The following is a 17,876-nucleotide window of genomic DNA, read 5'->3' on the forward strand; positions in this document are numbered from 1 at the left end:
AAATGACCCACCTTGTGACAATTCAAACACACGGTGCCTTTACACGGGCATGCACGGCGCAGGTGTCGACCTCCACATCCCAAGCATGTCCGCGGGGTCACCCCGCCGCACGCGCGGCCGCGTGGCGACGTCCGACCCGCATCGAAGGTCGTGCGCGCGTCCCGGGGTGCTCGCGACCCCGCGTGGCCGGTGATGGCTCGAACATCCCCGCGAGTCTGCTCGACCGCCGTAGCCGTGCTGACCGCCGAGTCGAATGTAATGGCGTCATCCTTCAGCCGTAAAACCGCTGAAACCATCTTCGCATCTCGTAAACCAGCAATAAAACGATCTCTGAGCCGAGCTGGCCGCTCCCCCGCCGTGAACTTGCAGGCCACGGAAGAATGCTTAATCCGCGCAACGAACTCAGCGACGCGTTCCTCTGCCCCTTTCGAGAGGCGATCGAACTGGAATCGAGCGAGCTGCAATGACTTCTCCGGCGCCATGTGTGCTTTCAATTTCTCCACAATGTCCCGAAACGATAGCTCGTCATCCCGGGCCCTGTTCGGTGCCACTAAATCACCCAGCAGCCGATAATGCTCCGGCGAAAGCGAAGCGAGCAAGATCGACTTCTGCTTGCTCTCGTTGACCACATCGTTCGCGTGGAAATAGCATTCCAATTGCTCCGAAAACAATTTGAAGTCGTCCCCGTCGAAAACGGGCATAAGTCCATATGCAACCATCCTCGTCAGCCAACTAGAGTGTACGAGGTGCAGTGGGACGCAAGAAGCACGCGGGCCACCATCTACTCCGCTTTATTGCGCGACCAGAAGCACACTGCTGCCACCCCGAGCGGGCGAGGCATGATATACGAAAACTCAATCACGTGACACAGCACAATTGGGACTGATACAATCGGTCAATTTCCCAACCCGGATCTTAGCCAACGGTACTCCATCTCTTCTGCATTTGATTTTGACCAATTTCCCAGAAAATGTCTGCTGTACTTCATCTGCTCCAATCGGTTCATCTGGTGGTCGTATGGCAGCTTAACTGCCAGGGTAGCTATCATTTCTTGAAGCGCGACTGTGTCGCTGATGCAGTTTTGTGCTTCCCACCAGAGCCCCTCGTGTCTCCTGCTCCCTTTGTTATACTTTCTGTGTGTTCGCTCTTATACGAGCCACGACAATGTATACAAAAAAACAAAAGGCGATGAACGTTCGAAGTTCGGATTTGCAGAGGAAAGACTGCACGATGGAGTGTCTTTGGAGGCCAACTTAGAAATATGGTTTGCCAAGGAAAGATCATGGCTGATGGTGAGATCCAAGAGTTTGAGCAACTACTGAACTTCTTTTAGAGGATTGTTAACAAAGTCAATGGGTGGGTTAGCCAGACGGTTCTTTCAGAGAGAGATGGAGAAAGAGAGTCAGAGTTGTCCAGCTCGTCCCAAAGGTGGTGTCATGATTTTGATTTTGTAAATGCCTAAAAAACGTGATTTTTTTCTTTCTTTCCAGATTGATGGTCTATCCCTGAAGATTTATCAGGAATGGACAGACAGATTAAGAAAGTGCTGCAATTGTTGAACTGTACTTTACAAATGGAAATTAAATTGTTCAAGGGTAGCGAGCAAACAGACATCACTACTCTCATTTTGGGACACTGTACAAGTCAAGAGACAGTCTTGGATCGTGTCACAGACTGATCTGAAGGTGGTAATGGATGCAGGGGTAAACAGACCCCACAGCACAGACAGCTATAAGTAAAGGTAATGAGGTTTGAGGTTTTAGGTTGCATTCATCAGCAGATAAATTCTAAAATAAAAGAGGAGGTTTTTACTCTGTATAAGAATATAGTGAGGGCCTCATCTAGAATATTGAAAAAATTTTGGTCGCTACATCTGAGTAAGGACATTGTGAGGATTCAGCGTACCATAGTCGAGCAACGAAATGGATTCCGAGCCGAGCGAGATGGATTCTGGGCCAAGCTGGACTAGCTATATAGATGGAGTCTGCACCTGGCTAGTCTAGCAAGATGGATTCTGGGGCAATTTAGACCAGCTATATAGTTGGAGTCTGCACCTGGCTAGTCCAGCGAGATGGATTCTGGGCCAAGCTGGACTAGCTATATAGATGGAGTCTGCACCTGGCTAGTCTAGCAAGATGGATTCTGGGCCAATTTAGACCAGCTATATAGTTGGAGTCTGCACCTGGCTAGTCCAGCGAGATGGATTCTGGGCCAAGCTGGACTAGCTATATAGATGGAGTCTGCACCTGGCTAGTCTAGCAAGATGGATTCTGGGCCAATTTAGACTACCTATATAGATGGAGTCTGCACCTGGCTAGTCTAGCAAGATGGATTCTGGGCCAATTTAGACCAGCTATATAGTTGGAGTCTGCACCTGGCTAGTCCAGCGAGATGGATTCTGGGCCAAGCTGGACTAGCTATATAGATGGAGTCTGCATCTGGCTAGTCTAGCAAGATAAATTCTGGGCCAATTTAGACTAGCTATATAGATGGAGTCTGCACCTGGCTAGTCCAGCAAGATGGATTCTGGGCCAACTTAGACTAGCTATATAGATGGAGTCTGCACCTGGCTCGTCAAGCAAGATAGATTCTGGGCCAATTTAGACTAGCTAGATGGATTCTGAGCCAAGGGAGATGGATTCTGGGCCAATTTAGACTAGTTATATAGATGGAGTCTGCACCTGGCTAGTCCAGCAAAATGGATTTTGCGCCTGGCTAGTCCAGCTAGATGGATTCTGAGCCTAGTTATATGAGCTAGATGGATTCTGAACCGAGCTAGATGAGCTAGATGGATTCTGAGTCAAGCTATATGGATTCTGAGCCGAGCTATATGGATTCTGAGCCTAGCTAGATGAGCTATAAAGATGGAGTCTGCACCTAGCGAGATGAGCTCGATGGATTCGGGGCTTAGCTGGACGAGCTAGATGGATTCGGGGCTTAGCTGGACGAGCTTGATGGATTCTGGGCCTAGCATGACTAGTTATATAGACGGACTCAACACCTGGCGAGACTAGCTAGATGGATTTTGCGCTTGGCTAGTCCAACTAGATGGATTCTGAGCTGAGCTATGTGGATTCTGAACCGAGCTCGATGAGCTAGATGGATTCTGAGCCTCGCGAGATCAGCTATAAAGATGGAGTCTGCACCTAGCGAGACGAGCTAGATGGATTCTGAGCCTAGCTGGACTAGCTATATAGATGGATTCTGCACCTGGCTAGTCTAGCTAGATGGATTTTGCGCCTGTCTAGTCCAGCTATATGGATTCTGAGCCGAGCTAGATGGATTCTGGGCCAAGCTAGACGAGCTATAAAGATGGAGTCTGCACCTCGTGAGATGAGCTAGATGGATTTCATCCAGGCTTAGCTGGACTAGCTAGATGGATTCCGGACTTAGTGAGACAAGCTGGATGGATTCTGGGCCTAGCTAGACTCGCTATATAGATGGATTCTGCACCTGGCTGGTCTAGAAAGATGGATTTTGCGCCTGGTTAGTCCAGCTGGATGGATTCTGAGCCTAGCTATATGGATTCTGAACCGAGCTAGATGAGCTAGATGGATTCTGAGCCTAGCTAAATGGATTCTGAGCCTAGCTAGATGAGCTATAAAGATGGAGTCTGCACCTAGCGAGACGAGCTTGATGCATTCCGGGCTTAGCTGGACGAGCTAGATGGATTCTGTGCCTCCCGAGACTAGCTAGATGGATTCCAGGCCGAGCTTTGAGGAGTGGGTTTGAGGACACAGGAGAGCTTTGAGGAGACAGGACTACTTATGTGAGGGATTATTGAGGAGGTGATTAAGAGGGGATCTGATAGAGATGTTTAAGATAATAAAGGGTAGAGATCAAATAGATGCAGGAGTTTTTTTAAATGATTTTTTTTTTAGCAGAATGGATGATGACAGGATAAAGGGGCACAGTTTCAGAGCAAATAAGAGAGTTAGGATGGTGGTGAGGCAAGGGTCTTTCACTCAGAGTGAGAGAGTTATTACCTCCACCACCGAAGGTGAAGGAGATTATGTTTTCACCCCTTTCTGTCTGTTTGTTACTTGCAAAATCGAAGATTTGTCAAGTATGTTGGTTTGTCGATTTTGTTATTTTGTCTGTCTGTCTGTCTGTCTGTCTGTCTGTCTGCTTGTCCGTTTGCCTATTTGTCCCCTACAGGTCACAACTTTCAACCGATCTTCACAAAACTTCACCACATGGTAGAGTTTGTCACAAGGAAGAATCAATCCTATTGTTTTTGAGGTCAAAAGGTCAACATCGGCCAAAGGTCAACAACTTTGGTGAGATTTCTAAAACCTCAATTTTCATCCGATTGACTTCAAATTTGAAGAGGATTTATATTTCAGGTCACTGAATTCAATGAGCCAATTATATTGTAGGTCCACATCGGTCAAAAGGTCAACATAGGCCGAAATTATAAAATTGTCAATTTTCATCCGATTCACTTGAAATTTGACGAGGAGTTGCACATTTGGTCATTGAATTCAACCACCAATTATTTTTGAGGTCAAATTTGTTTTATTGATTTTGTTTGTACCGTGCACTTCATGACGTCTTATTGTTTGTCTGTTTGTGTGGAGGACATCTTAAAAAGTTGTGGACGGATTCGGACGAAACTTTGTGGACATGTTAGGTGTTTGACAAGAAAGAATTGATTCAGTTTTGGTGAAGATCCGAATCTGGATCTGGATCTGATAATTTTTTAATGTGATTCTTCACCATTGAGAGAGAGGGCCAAAACTGATGGAGTACTGTATAGCATGATATTTCAAAAATGTATTGGGCCCGATATGTTCTCGTGGATCAGGCATAACATGGCGGAGGTATTTACTCTACCGAGTGCCCTTCTCGATAATCCATGGAATGTTCTTCCTGGAAAGATATAGAAGGAAAAACAGGAGATTATAGGTACCTAGAGCATTGTGGATAGAGGGATACTGTACATGGATATTGGCAGGAGTGGTTGGGAGCTGGGGATAGGGATCGGTTTTATTTCATTCCTCACCTGAGAACACCGTTCATCGCACCAACCCTACTCCTGTCCCATCATTAATAAATAAATATTAATGTCACTACAACTGCCCATTGTTCTCCTCCCCACTTCTCTTCCTCCACACATTAAATGAACACTGTTGCGGTTCTCGGAACCGCATGCATACAACAGATAGGTGTCCCAAGACAGTTATTCCATTATTATACGTGTAGATAGTCCCCTTCCTTTTGCTTAGCGGGACAACAAGGGAGTGCGTTGCGATTATCGAATAGCTTGGGTTGCTTAAATCATTTTCTTCTTCATTCATCCCCACTCTTCTTCTTTTCTGATTATTCCTAAAGTAAATCAGCCACGTGCGCCTTGGAGGCCAGAGCGTGCGGTGCCGCAGTGGGGAAACTGCCGCGAGTCATGTGGTGTGCTAGTTGGCGCTGGACTGTCGGCTTGAGCTTCTGATGGTCTGGGGAGAATTGCTGATTGCATTAGAAAGGCATGCAAATAAATACCTCTTAAGAGGCTGCATGAATGGTGTTTTTCACGGCACGGTAAACACGGCCAGCACGACGCCCACGCTGCACGAGACGCGTAGGGAGGCCAATAAAGCCGACTCCACGCCATGTTGGGCAGGATACGAGTGTGCGGGTCGAAGCGGGTTGTTCTTTTTTTCACCTCAATACCCGACACATATTGGTGTTCGCCCCACGCACACGCTATTGGAGTCGTGTGATCGCGAGCGCTGGCCACGTGTGTAATGGCGGAACCACGCACACTGTATGGAATGTGCTCGAAAGCAGACACGTACGCCGCTCGTGAAACGTGCATGGATTTATCCATGGCGATGTACCTTCGGTCCTCGCTGGCACAGTGGATTCTTCATGGATGGTGAGTGCCTTCTCGTCTCTGCGGCCAGTGAGGTTGCGATCGAGCCGGGGAGTGTGCAGTGCCGGCCACGTTGGCGCACGCAGAGCGAGCACGTTGATCGATGCTGGTCGAGCGCCCGAGCGGGCATGTGGGACCCTCGACCGGTCGCCCGGGGAGTTTTGCAGGGTGATTCGCGTGCCAATTTCAGTGTGGGCGATTCATGTCATCTCGTGGGTTCGGAGCGCAATATTGCCGCTGTTTGGGATGGCCTTGCCAGAAAAGAAGTGAGGCGGTTTCCGGCCCAAACTGGCGGGCCATGTGAGGGGTCGGGGCCAATCGGAGCGCCCAATTCGGGTGATGACGTTTGGATTCAGCATGGCCCTTCTCCCCGAGTTGCGGGTCCCATAAAGGTCGGGGCAGTCCCTCTTGTTCTGTCGGTCTGTGTTTCCTGCTCCTTGTCTCCGCCCACGCCTCGTCGACACCGCCACGACCCGCCTCCTGCTCCTCGACTCCGCCTTCCGGTCTCCGCCCACACCACATCGACCCCATCACCTCCCTGAATTCCACCCTCACCCACTGGACTCCGCCCCTTCTCCACTCAAGCTCCTCCTTCACGAGCACAGTCTCCACATGTGCGGCTCGGGCTCGAGGCAACGTGCCCATTGTGGGGTACCGCACCCCGGAGCATCCCCCCCCCCCCCGAAACGTATTGGTGGCACGTCATGCTATCGGGCGCATACCGACCGAGTTCATAGCCTCAACCCCACCCCTCACCCTCCCCCCGGTTGCAAAACTCCCTCTTCATTGGGGGGTGTGTGTGTGTGTGTGTGTGTGTGTGTGTGTGTGTGTGTGTGTGTGTGTGTGTGTGTGTGCTGGCACCTGTCTGCTTAAGTAAAACTGTAGAAGATTGTTATCATTGTTATTGTTATTATTTCCACGTTAAGTCTGCTCTGTGTCCCCTTTTGTAAGTTGCCTGTTATTGTTGCACCACGCTTCTTTCTATCCCTGAATTACACACAACAATAAATCTTCACTGTGCCACATATCTTTCCCCGCCTACTTGTAAATACATTATTATTATTGTTAGGAATGTTCCCTGCTCGTTTTTGTATTTTCTTCCATTGATCCAGCAGGGTCCGAATCCAAGTTTTGTCGGGACTTTATTCCCAACGATCTGTTCCTTTTAGCCGGTACGTCTTTGGCAGTGTCGCTCGGCTGCATCCGATCCGGTGGAGTGATCCGGTTCGGACAAGGCGTACCAAAGGCGTGTTTCCCCGGTAATTAAACCACGTGATTTATTAGGTAACCCGATTAACCCATAGACGGAGGACCCGAGGTCATGCGGTTGAGTGATTGGCATCCACGGTCGGTTAAGCGAACCGCCGCGTCACGGAATTATCTGTGTGCGACGGCCTACAATTCCGGGGAGTCTGGTGGGAATCGACATAGCTTCTCCCACCTCGTGGTCTTTTCACCCGACCCCCCGGCTCTCAACAACACAATAAACTGTTGTTGGATTTCATGAACATTTGGTTGATGGAGCGCAGGCATAATGCATCAATTTTCCTTCTTCTGTTTGTCTTTGTACAATTTTGTCTAAATTAATTTGCAAGTCTATCATTGATCGCCCCCACTCTTTCCTCATCCTCCTCCCACTCCCTTCTCCCCCGACTCCATCCTCCTACCACTCCCTCCTCCTCCCACTCCCTCCACCCCCAACTCCTTCCTCCTCCCACTCCATCCTTCCCCAACTCCTGCTTCCTCTTCCTCCAACTCCTTCCCCCTCCCATTCCCTCCTCCCCCAACTCCCTCCTCCCACTCCCTCGACCCCTTCCTCCTCCCACTCCCTCGACCCCTTCCTCCTCCCACTCCCTCCTCCCCTGACCCCTTCCTCCTCCCACTTCCTCCTCCCCTGACTCCTTCCTCCCACTCTCTCCTCCTCCCACTCCCTCCTCCCCTGACCCCTTCCTCCTCCCACTCTCTCCTCCCTGACCCTTCCTCCTCCCACTCTCCTCCCCTGACTCCTTCCTCCTCCCACTCTCTCCTCCCCTGACTCCTTCCTCCTCCCACTCTCTCCTCCCCTGACTCCTTCCTCCTCCCACTCTCTCCTCCCCTGACTCCTTCCTCCTCCCACTCCCTCCTCTCACTCCCTCCCCAGACTCCTTCCGACTCCCACTCCCTTCTCCCTCGACTCCTGCATCCTCCCACGACTCCTTCTCCCTGGACTCCTGCATCCTCCCACAACTCCTTCCCCCTCCCATTCCCTCCTCCCCTGACTTCTTCCTCCTCCCCTGACTTCCTCCATCCTGAGGAAAAGTTGATAAACTACAAGTGTGAAGAAATATGGGATTTTCTGTACAAGGATGAGGGTTAATGGGGCTATAAAAGAAAAGGGGATGACCTGGGATTATGGCACAGCCCCTGCTTGAAGCCCTAGTCTGAGTGGGAACAATGGCAGAGAACATGGCCAAGAAAGAAGAAATCAGGTCCACACATGGGAGGAGTTAAATCAGGTCCGCCCATGGGAGGAGTTAAATCAGGTCCGCCCATGGGAGGAGTTAAATCAGGTCCGCCAATGGGAGGAGTTAAATCAGGTCCGCCAATGGGAGGAGTTAAATCAGGTCCGCCAATGGGAGGAGTTAAATCAGGTCCGCCAATGGGAGGAGTTAAATCAGGTCCGCCCATGGGAGGAGTTAAATCAGGTCCGCCAATGGGAGGAGTTAAATCAGGTCCGCCAATGGGAGGAGTTAAATCAGGTCCGCCCATGGGAGGAGTTAAATCAGGTCCGCCAATGGGAGGAGTTAAATCAGGTCCGCCAATGGGAGGAGTTAAATCAGGTCCGCCAATGGGAGGAGTTAAATCAGGTCCGCCAATGGGAGGAGTTAAATCAGGTCCGCCCATGGGAGGAGTTAAATCAGGTCCGCCAATGGGAGGAGTTCAATCAGGTCCGCCCATTGGAGGAGATACAGATTCCAAGACACGTGATTCTAGGATGCCGGTCCGTGGGGGGGAAATACTCCTCCATTGACGATTGACCACCAGACAAAAGGTCTTGGACACTGTGATTCGTTCGAATTTTCCAAGGAATGACTGAACTATGGAGGATGTTCAATGTACAAGCGACTTCCAGAGGCCGGTTTTGATATTGATCTCCTCAGGAGAGGTCATGGCTGATGGCGAGGCGGAGACGTTCGAGTTATTAAAGGGGTTTGGTGGCCACGTGGTGTTCCGGGTGGGGAAATGGTCATATCCCGTCGATGAACCTTCCTTGACGAGCCACGACGCCACACGCCACGTGCTCACCAGTCACCACCCCTTCGGTCAGGCCAGGAAGTTTCAGACAAGCACGTTGTCCGCACTCGCTCTCGGTTTTCATACCCCGACACGTTCAGAGTGACACGCTCAGAGTGACACGCTCAGATGAGGAACACGATCTCTGTCCAGCTCAAGGAAATCACATGAAGTTCTGGTTTAATTTCCAAGGCGGTGTGGACGTTGTTTAAGGCCATTAGCGGTTTGTCGATAAACCGTTCCACTTCAGAGGACGGACACCCGCGGCTTTGGCGATATCACCACACCATTGGAGCTTTAATCAGTCGTGCGTCATGACGTCAGTACATCTTGTGACGTAATCGCGCCGGTTCACGTGAAAGCTGGCTGGTCCCATTGTTCGGTGTGTAAAGAACGTTCCTTGAAGACATTTTCAGCGGACAGGTAGGGAAAGCTTTGAAGGGCAAATTGAGCAGTGAGGAGGCTGAGGGAGGGAGTGTCGCGACGTTTCAATGTGTTGTTCGTTGGCCGAGCGGAGTGGAGCGAGTGTGTGCAGGGAGCAAGCCCAGGGTACAGGGGGGAAGGAAGTGAGTACAGGGCCCTAAATAGTGTCTGGCTCTGCGTGCAGTGTTAACACATGGACACGCACACGTGCATGCAAGCACGTGCACACACACACATGGACGTGTACACACACGCAGGTACACACATACGCACGTACAGACGCACGTACAAACACGCAGGTACACGTACACATGCTGGTACACACGTACACACACAGGTACAAGCACGTACACATACGAACGTCACGTATTCGGGAACACATGTACACCCACACATGCAGGTACACACACACACACACACACACACACACACACACACACACACACACACACACACACACACACACACACACACACACCAAAACAAACAACACACACATGCACATGCACGACAAAGACACTTACATGCAGGAACATGCGCTCTCTGTCTCTGTCTCTGTCTCTGTCTCTGTCTCTGTCTCTGTCTCTGTCTCCAGAGGTCTCTCTCTGTCTCTAGAGGTCTCTCTCTGTCTCTAGAGGTCTCTCTCTGTCTCTAGAGGTCTCTGTCTGATTGAGTGGTGAGTGAGAGAATGAATGTGGAGTGTTGGTGAGTGAGAGAATGAATGTGGAGTGTTGGTGAGTGAGAGAATGAATGTGGAGTGTTGGTGAGTGAGAGAATGAATGTGGAGTGTTGGTGAGTGAGAGGATGAATGTGGAGTGTTGGTGAGTGAGAGGATGAATGTGGAGTGTTAGTGAGTGAGAGGATGAATGTGGAGTGTTGGTGAGTGAGAGAATGAATGTGGAATGTTGGTGAGAGAATGAATGTGGAGTGATGGTGAGTGAGAGGATGAATGTGGAGTGTTGGTGAGTGAGAGGATGAATGCGGAGTTTTGGTGAGTGAGAGAATGAATTTAGAGTGTTGGTGAGTGAGAGAATGAATGTGGAGTGTTGGTGAGTGAGATAATGAATGTGGAGTGTTGGTGAGTGAGAGAATGAATTGGAGTGTTGGTGAGTGAGAGAATGAATGTAGAGTGTTGGTGAGTGAGAGAATGAATGCAGAGTGTTGGTGAGTGAGAGAATGAATGTGGAGTTTTGGTGAGTGAGAGAATGAATGTGGCGTGTTGGTGAGAGAATGAATGTGGAGTGTTGGTGAGTGAGAGAATGAATGTGGAGTGTTGGTGAGTGAGAGAATGAATGTGGAGTGTTTGCGAGTGAGAGAATGAATGTGGCGTGTTGGTGAGAGAATGAATGTAGAGTGTTGGTGAGTGAGAGAATGAATGTAGAGTGTTGGTGAGTGAGAGAATGAATGTGGAGTCTTGGTGAGTGAGAGAATGTGGAGTGTTGGTGAGTGAGAGAATGTGGAGTGTTGGTGAGTGAGAGAATGTGGAGTGTTGGTGAGTGAGAGAATGAATGTGGAGTGTTGGTGAGTGAGAGAATGAATGCGGAGTGTTGGTGAGTGAGAGAATGAATGCGGAGTTTTGCTGAGTGAGAGAATGAATTTAGAGTGTTGGTGAGTGAGAGAATGAATGTGGAGTGTTGGTGAGTGAGATAATGAATGTGGAGTGTTGGTGAGTGAGAGAATGAATGTGGAGTGTTTGCGAGTGAGAGAATGAATGTGGCGTGTTGTTGTGAGAGAATGAATGCGGAGTGTTGGTGAGTGAGAGAATGAATGCGGAGTTTTGGTGAGTGAGAGAATGAATGTGGAGTGTTCGTGAGTGAGAGAATGAATGTGGAGTGTTGGTGAGTGAGAGAATGAATGTGGAGTGTTTGCGAGTGAGAGAATGAATGTGGCGTGTTGGTGAGTGAGAGAATGAATGTAGAGTGTTGGTGAGTGAGAGAATGAATGTGGAGTCTTGGTTAGTGAGAGAATGTGGAGTGTTGGTGAGTGAGAGAATGTGGAGTGTTGGTGAGTGAGAGAATGAATGTGGAGTGTTGGTGAGTGAGAGAATGAATGTGGAATGTTTGTGAGTGAGAGAATGAATGTGGAGTGTTGGTGAGTGAGAGAATGAATGTGGAGTGTTGGTGAGTGAGAGGATGAATGTGGATTGTTGGTGAGTGAGAGAATGAATGCAGAGTGTTGGTGAGTGAGACAATGAATGTCGAGTGTTGGGGAGTGAGAGAATGAATGTAGAGTGTTGGTGAGTGAGAGAATGTGGAATGTTGGTGAGTGAGAGAATGAATGTGGATTGTTGGTGAGTGAGAGAATGAATGTGGAATGTTTGTGAGTGAGAGAATGAATGTGGAGTGTTGGTGAATGAGAAAATGAATGCGGAGTGTTGGTGAGTGAGAGAATGAATGCGGAGTGTTGGTGAGTGAGAGAGTGAATGTGGAGTGTTGGTGAGTGAGAGAATGAATGTGGATTATTGGTGAGTGAGAGGATGAATGTGGAATGTTGGTGAGTGAGAAGATGAATGTGGAGTGTTGGTGAGTGAGAGGATGAATGTGGATTATTGGTGAGTGAGAGAATGAATGTGGAGTTTTGGTGAGTGAGAGAATGACTGTGGCGTTTTGGTGAGTGAGAGAATGAATGTTGAGTGTTGGTGAGTGAGAGAATGAATGTGGAGTGTTGGTGAGTGAGAGAATGAATGTGGAGTGTTGGTGAGTGAGAGAATGAATGTGGAGTGTTGGTGAGTGAGAGAATGAATGTGGAATGTTGGTGAGTGAGAGAATGAATGTGGAATGTTGGTGAGTGAGAGAATGAATGTGGAATGTTTGTGAGTGAGAGAATGAATGTGGAGTGTTTGTGAGTGAGAGAATGAATGTGGAGTGTTGGTGAGTGAGAGGATGAATGTGGAATGTTGGTGAGTGAGAGGATGAATGTGGAGTGTTGGTGTGTGAGAGAATGAATGTGGAGTGTTGGTGAGTGAGAGAATGAATGTGGAATGAATGAGTGAGAGAATGAATGAGAGAATGAGAGAATGAATGGAGTGTTGGTGAGTGAGAGAATATGGAGTGTTGGTGAGTGAGAAAATGTGGAGTGTTGGTGAGTGAGAATGAATGTAGAGTGTTGATGAGTGAGAGAATGAATGTAGAGTGTTGGTGAGTGAGAGAATGAATGTAGAGTGTTGGTGAGTGAGAGAATGAATGCGGAGTGTTGGTGAGTGAGAGAATGAATGTGGAGTGTTGGTGAGTGAGACAATGAATGTGGAGTGTTGGTGAGTGAGAGAATGAATGTGGAGTGTTGGTGAGTGAGAGAATGAATGTGGAGTGTTGGTGAGTGAGAGAATGAATGTGGAGTGTTGGTGAGTGAGAGAATGAATGTGGAGTGTTGGTGAGTGAGAGAATGAATGTGGAGTGTTGGTGAGTGAGAGAATGAATGTGGAGTGTTGGTGAGTGAGAGAATGAATGTGGAGTGTTGGTGAGTGAGAGAATGAATGTGGAGTGTTGGTGAGTGAGAGAATGAATGTGGAGTTTTGGTGAGTGAGAGAATGAATGTTGAGTGTTGGTGAGTGAGAGAATGAATGTGGAGTGTTGGTGAGTGAGAGAATGAATGTGGAGTGTTGGTGAGTGAGAGAATGAATGTGGAGTGTTGGTGAGTGAGAGAATGAATGTGGAATGTTGGTGAGTGAGAGAATGTGGAATGTTGGTGAGTGAGAGAATGTGGAGTTTTGGTGAGGTGAGAGAATGTGGAGTGTTGGTGCGTGAGAGAATGAATGTGGAGTGTTGGTGAGTGAGAGAATGTGGAGTGTCGGTGAGTGAGAGAATGTGGAGTGTCGGTGAGTGAGAGAATGTGGAGTGTTGGTGAGTGAGAGAATGAATGTAGAGTGTTGGTGAGTGAGAGAATGAATGCGGAGTGTTGGTGAGTGAGAGAATGAATGTGGAGTGTTGGTGAGTGAGAGGATGAATGTGGAGTGTTGGTGAGTGAGAGGATGAATGTGGAGTGTTGGTGAGTGAGAGAATGAATGTGGAGTGTTGGTGAGTGAGAGAATGAATGTGGATTTTTGGTCAATGAGAGGATGAATGTGGAATGTTGGTGAGTGAGAGAGAGAATGAATGTAGAGTGTTGGTGAGTGAGAGAATGAATGGAGAGTGTTGGGAAGTAAGAGAATGAATGTGGAGTGTTGGTGAGTGAGAGAATGAATGTGGAGTGTTGGTGAGTGAGAGAATGAATGTGGAGTGTTGGTGAGTGAGAGAATGAATGTGGAGTGTTGGTGAGTGAGAGAATGAATGTGGAGTGTTGGTGAGTGAGAGAATGAATGTGGAGTGTTGGTGAGTGAGAGAATGAATGTGGAGTGTTGGTGAGTGAGAGAATGAATGTGGAGTGTTGGTGAGTGAGAGAATGAATGTGGAGTGTTGGTGAGTGAGAGAATGAATGTGGAGTGTTGGTGAGTGAGAGAATGAATGTGGAGTGTTGGTGAGTGAGAGAATGAATGTGGAGTGTTGGTGAGTGAGAGAATGAATGTGGAGTGTTGGTGAGTGAGAGAATGAATGTGGAGTGTTGGTGAGTGAGAGAATGAATGTGGAGTGTTGGTGAGTGAGAGAATGAATTGGAGTGTTGGTGAGTGAGAGAATGTGGAGTGTTGGTGAGTGAGAGAATGAATGTGGAGTGTTGGTGAGTGAGAGAATGAATGTGGAGTGTTGGTGAGTGAGAGAATGAATGTGGAGTGTTGGTGAGTGAGAGAATGAATGTGGAGTGTTGGTGAGTGAGAGCATGAATGTGGAGTGTTGGTGAGTGAGAGAATGAATGTGGAGTGTTGGTGAGTGAGAGGATGAATGTGGAGTGTTGATGAATGTGGAGTGTTGGTGAGTGAGAGAATGAATGTGGAGTGTTGGTGAGTGAGAGGATGAATGTGGAGTGTTGGTGAGTGAGAGGATGAATGTGGAGTGTTGGTGAGTGAGAGAATGAATGTGGAATGTTGGTGAGTGAGAGAATGTGGAGTGTTGGTGAGTGACAGAATGAATGTGGAGTGTTGGTGAGTGAGAGAATGTGGAGTGTTGGTGAATGAGAGAATGTGGAGTGTTGGTGAGTGTGAGAATGTGGAGTGTTGGTGAGTGAGAGAATGAATTTGAAGTGTTGGTGAGTGAGAGAATGAATGTGGAGTGTTGGTAAGTGAGAGAATGAATGGAGAGCGTTGGTGAGTGAGAGAATGAATGTGGAGCGTTGGTGAGTGAGAGAATGAATGTGGAGTGTTGGTGAGTGAGAGAATGAATGGAGAGCGTTGGTGAGTGAGATAATGAATGTGGATTATTGGTGAGTGAGAGAATGAATGTGGATTTTTGGTCAATGAGAGGATGAATGTGGAATGTTGGTGAGTGAGAGAGAGAATGAATGTAGAGTGTTGGTGAGTGAGAGAATGAATGTAGAGTGTTCGTGAGTGAGAGAATGTGGCGTGTTGGTGAGTGAGAGAATGAATGTGGAGTGTTGGTGAGTGAGAGAATGAATGTGGAGTGTTGGTGAGTGAGAGAATGAATGTGGAGTGTTGGTGAGTGAGAGAATGAATGTGGAGTGTTGGTGAGTGAGAGAATGAATGTGGAGTGTTGGTGAGTGAGAGAATGAATGTGCAGTGTTGGTGAGTGAGAGAATGTGGAGTGTTGATGAGTGAGAGAATGAATGTAGAGTGTTGGTGAGTGAGAGAATGAATGTAGAGTGTTGGTGAGTGAGAGAATGAATGCGGAGTGTTGGTGAGTGAGAGAATGAATGTGGAGTGTTGGTGCGTGAGAGGATGAATGTGGAGTGTTGGTGAGTGAGAGAATGAATGTGCAGTGTTGGTGAATGAGAGAATGAATGGAGAGCGTTTGGAAGTGAGAGAATGAATGTGGAGTGTTGGTGAGTGAGAGGATGAATGTGGAATGTTGGTGAGTGAGAGAGAGAATGAATGTAGAGTGTTGGTGAGTGAGAGAATGAATGTAGAGTGTTGGTGAGTGAGAGAATGAATGTAGAGTGTTGGTGAGTGAGAGAATGAATGTGGAGTGTTGGTGAGTGAGAGAATGAATGTGGAGTGTTGGTGAGTGAGAGAATGAATGTGGAGTGTTGGTGAGTGAGAGAATGAATGTGGAGTGTTGGTGAGTGAGAGAATGAATGTGGAGTGTTGGTGAGTGAGAGAATGAATGTGGAGTGTTGGTGAGTGAGAGAATGAATGTGGAGTGTTGGTGAGTGAGAGAATGAATGTAGAGTGTTTGCGAGTGAGAGAATGAATGTGGAGTGTTGGTGAGTGAGAGAATGAATGTGGAGTGTTGGTGAGTGAGAGAATGAATGTAGAGTGTTGGTGAGTGAGAGAATGAATGTGGAGTGTTGGTGAGTGAGAGAATGAATGTAGAGTGTTTGCGAGTGAGAGAATGAATGCGGAGTGTTGGTGAGTGAGAGGATGAATGTGGAGTGTTGGTGAGTGAGAGAATGTGGAGTTTTGGTGAGGTGAGAGAATGTGGAGTGTTGGTGAGTGAGAGAATGAATGTGGAGTGTTGGTGAGTGAGAGAATGAATGTGGAGTGTTGGTGAGTGAGAGAATGTGGAGTGTTGGTGAGTGAGAGAATGAATGTAGAGTGTTGGTGAGTGAGAGAATGAATGCAGAGTGTTGGTGAGTGAGAGAATGAATGTGGATTGTTGGTGAGTGAGAGAATGAATGTGGAGTGTTGGTGAGTGAGAGAATGAATGTGGAATGTTGGTGAGTGAGAGAATGAATGTGGAGTGTTGGTGAGTGAGAGAATGTGGAGTGTTGGTGAGTGAGAGAATGTGGAGTGTTGGTGAGTGAGAGAATGTGGAGTGTTGGTGAGTGTGAGAATGCGGAGTGTTGGTGAGTGAGAGAATGAATGTGGAATGTTGGTGAGTGAGAGAATGTGGAGTGTTGGTGAGTGAGAGAATGAATGTGGAGTGTTGGTGAGTGAGAGAATGCGGAGTGTTGGTGAGTGAGAGAATGAATGTGGAGTGTTGTTGAGTGAATGAATGTGGAATGTTGGTGAGTGAGAGAATGAATGTAGAGTGTTGGTGAGTGAGAGGATGAATGTGGAGTGTTGGTGAGTGAGAGGATGAATGTGGAGTGTTGGTGAGTGAGAGGATGAATGTGGAGTGTTGGTGAGTGAGAGGATGAATGTGGAGTGTTGGTGAGTGAGAGAATGTGGAGTGTTGGTGAGTGAGAGAATGAATGCAGAGTGTTGGTGAGTGAGAGGATGAATGCGGAGTGTTGGTGAGTGAGAGAATGAATGTGGAGTGTTGGTGAGTGAGAGAATGAATGTGGAGTGTTGGTGAGTGAGAGGATGAATGTGGAGTGTTGGTGAGTGAGAGGATGAATGTGGAGAGTTGGTGAGTGAGAGAATGAATGTGGAGTGTTGGTGAGTGAGAGAATGAATGGAGAGCGTTGGTAAGTGGGGGAATGAATGTGGAGTGTTGGTGAGTGAGAGAATGAATGTGGAGTGTTGGTGAGTGAGAGGATGAATGTGGAATGTTGGTGAGTGAGAGAGAGAATGAATGTAGAGTGTTGGTGAGTGAGAGAATGAATGTAGAGTGTTCGTGAGTGAGAGAATGTGGCGTGTTGGTGAGTGAGAGAATGAATGTGGAGTGTTGGTGAGTGAGAGAATGAATGTGGAGTGTTGGTGAGTGAGAGAATGAATGTGGAGTGTTGGTGAGTGAGAGAATGAATGTGGAGTGTTGGTGAGTGAGAGAATGAATGTGGAGTGTTGGTGAGTGAGAGAATGAATGTGGAGTGTTGGTGAGTGAGAGAATGAATGTGGAGTGTTGGTGAGTGAGAGAATGAATGTGGAGTTTTGGTGAGTGAGAGAATGAATGTGGAGTTTTGGTGAGTGAGAGAATGAATGTGGAGTGTTGGTGAGTGAGAGAATGAATGTGGAGTGTTGGTGAGTGAGAGAATGAATGTGGAGTGTTGGTGAGTGAGAGAATGTGGAATGTTGGTGAGTGAGAGAATGTGGAGTTTTGGTGAGGTGAGAGAATGTGGAGTGTTGGTGCGTGAGAGAATGAATGTGGAGTGTTGGTGAGTGAGAAAATGTGGAGTGTTGGTGAGTGAGAGAATGTGGAGTGTCGGTGAGTGAGAGAATGAATGTAGAGTGTTGGTGAGTGAGAGAATGAATGTGGAGTGTTGGTGAGTGAGAGGATGAATGTGGAGTGTTGGTGAGTGAGAGGATGAATGTGGAGTGTTGGTGAGTGAGAGAATGAATGTGGAGTGTTGGTGAGTGAGAGAATGAATGTGGAGTGTTGGTGAGTGAGAGGATGAATGTGGATTGTTGGTGAGTGAGAGAATGAATGTGGAGTGTTGGTGAGTGAGA

General features: G+C 47.9%; 1 protein-coding gene across 1 annotated transcript in view; it reads left to right on the forward strand.

Moving 5' to 3' along the window:
• Nucleotides 1-8,864: 8,864 nt before the first annotated feature.
• Nucleotides 8,865-17,876, forward strand: part of PCGF3 (polycomb group ring finger 3) — a 98,502-nt gene continuing 89,490 nt past the window's right edge. The window contains exon 1 of the mRNA XM_085849023.1: nucleotides 8,865-9,565. The gene's annotated coding sequence lies outside the window, so the exon portion shown is untranslated. The remainder of the gene's footprint in view (nucleotides 9,566-17,876) is intronic.

The sequence above is a fragment of the Eptatretus burgeri genome, chromosome 12, assembly GCF_056783735.1.
Source record: "Eptatretus burgeri isolate ZD-2024b chromosome 12, Ebu_testis_v1, whole genome shotgun sequence".
Lineage (NCBI taxonomy): Eukaryota > Metazoa > Chordata > Myxini > Myxiniformes > Myxinidae > Eptatretus > Eptatretus burgeri.